Genomic DNA, 6,715 nt, shown 5'->3' with positions numbered 1-6,715 from the left:
GTCTAAAGCGGGGGAGACAGACATTAATATAAATCAATAAATGAGAGGTATATACATAAGTACTGTGGGATGGGGGAAGAATGAAGGGAGCAGGTCAGGGAGACGCAGACGGGAGTGGGAGAAGAGGAAAGCGGGGCTTAGTCAGGGAAGGCCTCTCGGAGGAGATGGGCCTTCGATAAGGCTTTAAAGGAAGAGAGAGTGGTTGTCTGGCGGCTTTGAGGAGGGAGGGCATTCCAGGCCAGAAGTAGGATATGGGCCAGGGTTTAGTGGTGAGATCATCATCATCATCAATCGTATTTATTGAGCGCTTACTGTGTGCAGAGCACTGTACTAAGCGTTTGGGAAGTACAAATTGGCAACATATAGAGACAGTCCCTACCCAACAGTGGGCTCACACTCTAAAAATGAGATGGAGGCCCAGTGAGAAGGGTTGTATTAGAGGAGTGAAGTGTGCCGGTTGGGCTGTAATAGGAGAGAAGCAGTGTGGCTCAGTGAAAAGAGCCCGGGCTTTGGAGTCAGAGGTCATGGGTTCAAATCCCGGCTCCCCCTCTTGTCAACTGTGTGACTTTGGGCAAGTCACTTCACTTCTCTGGGCCTCAATTACCTCATCCGTAAAATGGGGATTAAGACTGTGAGCCCCCCGTGGGACATCCTGATCACCTTGTAACCTCCCCAGTGCTTAGAATAGTGCTTTGCACATAGCAAGCGCTTAATAAATGCCATTATTATTATGTATTTATTTAGGAGAGTACTCCTCATTGTTGGCTTTAAAGCATTCCACCTCCTTGCCCACTCCTACCTCATCGTGTTTCTCTCCTACCTCATTCAGCCCTAATACAGGATGAGGGTCTCCAAGCCAAAAAGCAATATCATCATCATCATCAATCGTATTTATTGAGTGCTTACTATGTGCAGAGCACTGTACTAAGCGCTTGGGAAGTACAATATCACCTAGGCACAGGCCTAGGAGTCAGAAGGACCCGGGTTCTAATTCCAGCTCTGCCTCATGTCTGTTGGGGGACCTTGGGCAAGTCACTTAACTTTTCTCGGGCCTCAGTTATCTCATCTGTAAAATGAAGATTAAGACTGTGAGACCCATGTGGGACAGGGTTTGTGTGCAACCTGATTAGCTTGTATCTAACCCAGCACTTAGTACAGTGCCTGGCACATAGTAAGAGCTTAGCAAATACCGCAAAATTATCCTCCAGAAAAAAACTCAAATCATTCTAGTAGTCACATGCATTTAAAATAATTTGCTCTATGGTTTGGGGCGGAACAAATCTATTTTACTATATGTATTTTACTGTATCTATATGTATATCTGTTTGTACATATTTATTACTCTATTTATTTTACTTGTACATATCTATTCTATTTATTTTATTTTGTTAGTATGTTTGGTTTTGTTCTCTGTCTCCCCCTTTTAGACTGTGAGCCCACTGTTGGGTAGGGACTGTCTCTATATGTTGCCAACTTGTACTTCCCAAGTGCTTAGTACAGTGCTCTGCACACAGTAAGCGCTCAATGAATACGATTGATGATGATGATGATTTTACTAGCTTATCTTATTTTTTATGGTATTTGTAAAGCATTTAGTATGTTCCAGGCACTTGGGTAGATACAAGCTAATCAGGTTGGGCATAGTCCCTGTCATTCATTCAGTCATTCAATCATATTTATTGAGTGCTTACTGTGTGCAGAGCACTGTACTAAGCACTTGGGAAGTACAAGTCGGCAATGTATAGAGACGGTCCCTACCCAACAACGGGCTCACAGTCTAGAAGGGGGAGACAGACAACAAAACATGTAGACAGGTGTCAAAACCGTCGGAATAAATGGAATTATAGCTATATGCACGTCATTAATAAAATAAATAGAATAGTAAATATGTACAAGTAAAATAGAGTAATAAATATGTACAAATATATACAAGTGCTGTGGGGAGGGGAGGGAGATAGGGCGGGGGGGATGGGGAGGAGCAGAGAAAAAAGGGGGCTCAGTCTGGGAAGGCCTCCTGGAGGAAGTGAGCTCTCAGTAGGGCTTTGAAGGGAGGGAGAGAGTTAGCTTGGTGGATGGGCAAAGGGAGGGCATTCCGGGCCCGGGGGAGGACGGGGGCCGGGGGTCGATGGCGGGATGGGCGAGAATGAGGCCCAGTGAGGAGGTTAGCGGCGGCAGAGGAGCGGAGCGTGCGGGCTGGGCTGGAGAAGGAGAGAAGGGAGGTGAGGGAGGAGGGGACGAGGTGATAGAAAGCCCATACAGGGCTCGGTCTTAATCCCCATTTTACATATGAGGTAAGAGGCACAGAGAAGTGAAGTTAACTTGCCCAAGGTCACACAGCAGACAAGCGACAGTCAGAATTGGAACCCAGATCTTCAGACTCCCTGTCCCCTGCTCTTTCCTCTAGGTCACACTGCTTCTCTATTGAAATAGATTCCTGATCAAAAGCATGTGAAAGAGTTCCAATCAATCAATCATATTTATTGAGCGCTTACTGTGTGCAAAGCACTGTACTAAGCACTTAATAATAATGGCATTTATTAAGCGCTTACTATGTGCAAAGCACTGTTCTAAGCCCTGGGGAGGTTACAAAGTGATGAGGTTGTCCCAAGGGGCTCACAGTCTTAATCCCCATTTTACAGATGAGGTAACTGAGGCCCAGAGAAGGGAAGTGACTTGCCCAAAGTCACACAGCTGACAAGTGGTGGAGCTGGGATTTGAACCCGTGACCTCCGACTCCAAAGCCCGGGCTCTTTCCACTGAGCCACGCTGCTTCTCAATCCCAGGTGACTTTCTAATCCTTTCTGTTGAATCCGTGCACCTGTTTGAGAGTAGCAGCGGAATTTACCGGGCACTCATTTGGTGCCAAAAAACTGGATGAAATGAAGAAAGAAGTGACAACATTCCCTGCCCACAAGGAGTTCCCACTCTGAGGGAGACAAACATACACACGTGAGGCTTGAGGATGGGTGTAAAGACACTGGTAATTGTAAGAGTTGGCCGATGATTCCAGGGCTAAGAGATTCATCGAAATAGACTCAGATTTTGCTGCGTGACCTTGGGCAAGTCACCTCACTTCTCTGAGTCCCCTCATGCGTAAAATAAGGATTAAAAATGTGAGACCCATTTAGGACTGGGACTGTGTCCAGCCCAATCACCTCTATCTACCCCAGCACTTTCATTCATTCAATCGTATTTATTGAGCGCTTACTGTGTGCAGAGCACTGTACTAAGCGCTTGGGAAGTACAAGTTGGCAACATATAGAGACGGTCCCCACCCAACAGCGGGCATAGTAAGTGCTTAACAAATACCATTAAAAAAAAAAAGAGAGATGCAGCAGGCTCTTTGGAATTAAAGCTATTGTCTCTGTGTTTTAAGACTAAAATGCAGATCTGATCTAATCTACCCTTGCCCATGTCCCCTTTTAGACTGTGAGCCCACTGTTGGGTAGGGACTGTCTCTATATGTTGCCAATTTGTACTTCCCAAGCGCTTAGTACAGTGCTCTGCACATAGTAAGCGCTCAATAAATATGATTGATGATGATGATGATGATGATGTAGTCACTGTCCAGCATGTACACTGACAGAAAAATCTGGTATAACTTTATTAGCATCCCAGAATTGGGAAGTAGCGTGGCCTAGTGGAAAGAGCACGGGCCCGGGGGTCAGAGGATCCGGGTTCTAATGCTGACACTGTCAGATGCCTATTGTGTAATCTTGGGCAAGTTATTAATTTCTCTGTGCTTCAGTCTCCTCAACTGTAAAATGGGGTTTCGAAACCAGTTCTCCCTCCTACTTAAAACTGTGAGCCCCTTGTGGGACGGGGACCGTGTCCGACCCAATTGTATGTACCCCAGCGCTTTAGAACAGTGCGTGACACATAGCAAGTGCTTAACAAATACCATAAATGATGATAATGGGGACCATTTTGTTTCAAACTAGTAAAATAATAATAATAATAATAATGGCATTTATTAAGCGCTTACTATGTGCAAAGCACTGTTCTAAGCACTGGGGAGTTACAAGGTGATCAGGTTGTCCCACTGAGGGGCTGACGGTCTTAATCCCCATTTTACAGATGAGGTAATTGAGGCACAGAGAAGTGAAGTGACTTGCCCAAAGTCACACAGCTGACAATTGGCGGACTCGTAATAGTAATAATGATAATAACCGTGGTATTTGTTAAAGCACCGACTACATGCCAGGCACCATACTGAGCGCTGGGGTAGATACAAGATAATCAGGTTGGACACAGTCCATGTCCCACCTGGGGCTCCCCTGTTTTACAGATGAGGAAACTGAGGCACAGAGAAACGAAGCGACTTGCCCAAGGTCACACAGCAGACAAATGGAAGAGCTGGGAGTAGAACCCAGCGTGGCTTAGTGGAAAGAGCCCGGGCTTGGGAGTCAGAGGTCGTGGGTTCTAATCCCGCCTCTGCCACTTGGCAGCTGACTTTGGGCAAGTCACTCCACTTTTCTGTGCCTCAGTATTCTCATCTGCACTGGGGATTAAGACTGTGAGACCCATGTGGGACGACCTTGTATCTACCCCAGCGCTTAGAACAGTGCTTGGCACATAATAAGCGCTTAACAAATGTCATAATAATAATAATAACCCAGGTCCTCTGATTCCCAGGCCCAGATTCTTTCCACTAGGCCACACTGCTTGAATCCAGATGTCCCAAATAACTCTCCTGTGGAGACAAAAATGACAGATTAATCCAGCCCTGTCGGGGACTCCTCCCCACCCCTCCTTATCCTCCCACCGCCACTGAGAGATCTGGGACTGGCGCTTCCCAAAATACACTTCCTCCACAAGCCGACTGGGCATGGGAGAGATTCCGTCACGGTGAAGTGCACGCACAGGTCAAAGGAGTTAGCGCTTAGTACAGTGCTGTGCACACAGTAAGCGCTCAATAAATATGATTGATTGATTGATTCCCACACTGAGCCCCCTCCTTCCTCCCCCTCTCCATCCCCCCCGCCTTACCTCCTTCCCTTCCCCACAGCACCTGGATATATGGATATATGTTTGGATGGATTTATTACTCTATTGATTTTACTTGTACAGATCTATTCTATTTATTTTATTTTGTTCATATGTTTTGTTTTGTTGTCTGTCTCCCCCTTCTAGACTGGGAGTCCGCTGTTGGGTAGGGACTGTGTCTATATGTTGCCAACTTGTGCTTCCCAAGCACTTAGTACAGTGCTCTGCACACAGTAAGCGCTCAATAAATACGATTGATGATGATGATATGTTTGGACGGATTTATTACTCAATTGATTTTACTTGTACAGATCTATTCTATTTATTTTATTTTGTTCATATGTTTTGTTTTGTTGTCTTTCTCCCCCTTCTAGACTGCGGGTCCGCTGTTGGGTAGGGACTGTCTCTATATGTTGCCAACTTGTGCTTCCCAAGCGCTTAGTACAGTGCTCTGCACACAGTAAGCACTCAATAAATACCATTGATGATATGATGATGATGATGATATGTTTGGATGGATTTATTACTCTATTGATTTTACTTGTACAGATCTATTCTATTTATTTTATTTTGTTCATATGTTTTGTTTTGTTGTCTGTCTCCCCCTTCTAGACTGCGAGTCTGCTGTTGGGTAGGGACTGTGTCTATATGTTGCCAACTTGTGCTTCCCAAGTGCTTAGTACAGTGCTCTGCACACAGTAAGCGCTCAATAAATACGATTGATTGACTGATTGAGTTGGAAGCGCTCGGACTGCCGGGCGGAAACATGCGGCTTCCCCGGCTCCCCCCGAGACCCTCTACTTGGGGACCAAATGGGGCTCCGGCTGGAAGCTTTCCGAGAGAAAGAAGCACGTGGCCTCCCGGCTGATTTCATCAGATCTATTTATTAATGCATTTCAAGTTTCAAAAATCCTTACATATCTTTGCACAATACTTTATTTTTTGCAATTTTAGTAAAAATCTCCAAAGTGAACAAAAAAAGATACTGTATAAAACACAGTGGACATAAAACCGACAGTAGTATTAGATTTCAGTCCTCTTGATCTTTCTGTTTTACCACATCTTGGACTTGCAGCGGAGAGTTCAGTGCACATATCTCTTCTCAGAAAACACTTAACTTAGACTCAGAGTAAAAAGGGTCGGCTCAATTTACCCAAACCCTACCACAGGATAACATTACAAGCAAAAAAAAAAAAAAAAAAAAAAATTAAAAAGAAAATCAACATGTCCCAAAGTCCACCACACTCAAGAAGTTACTAAGAACCCTTGTGGAAGAAAAATCACCATTTTGGAAATGCAAATCCACTTTCAACCTTTGCACAGTCTGAAAACGAAATGTCTTGAAATGATTTTTAAAAGCCACTACTTAACATGTCTACCTACTTGAACGATCGTTTTTAGAATTATTTATCGCCTAGCTAGTGGATCGGGGGTCTCATGTACAAAATTTTGTCTCTAAACCATGTACAAAAGGCTGATTTTGAAAAAGTCACCACGCGTACTGTACAAGTTTACAAGGAAGAGACTTCCAATATTCTCTGGAGCATTTTTGGCCTTGCTGGCTTGCGTCACATTATGAGAATGATTGTGTAAACCTTATACTCTTAAGAAAAAAAGAAAACAAAAGAAAAAAGAAAAAACAAAGGAAAGGGACCACAAAGACGGAAGCCGTTCCAACTCTTGAATACATTTTCTCCTAAGCGAAGCTGGGAAAATGCTAGCTGTTTAC

This window comes from Tachyglossus aculeatus, chromosome 8, assembly GCF_015852505.1.
Source record: "Tachyglossus aculeatus isolate mTacAcu1 chromosome 8, mTacAcu1.pri, whole genome shotgun sequence".
Taxonomy (NCBI): Eukaryota; Metazoa; Chordata; class Mammalia; order Monotremata; family Tachyglossidae; genus Tachyglossus; species Tachyglossus aculeatus.
Note: the sequence above shows the minus strand (reverse complement) of the source record.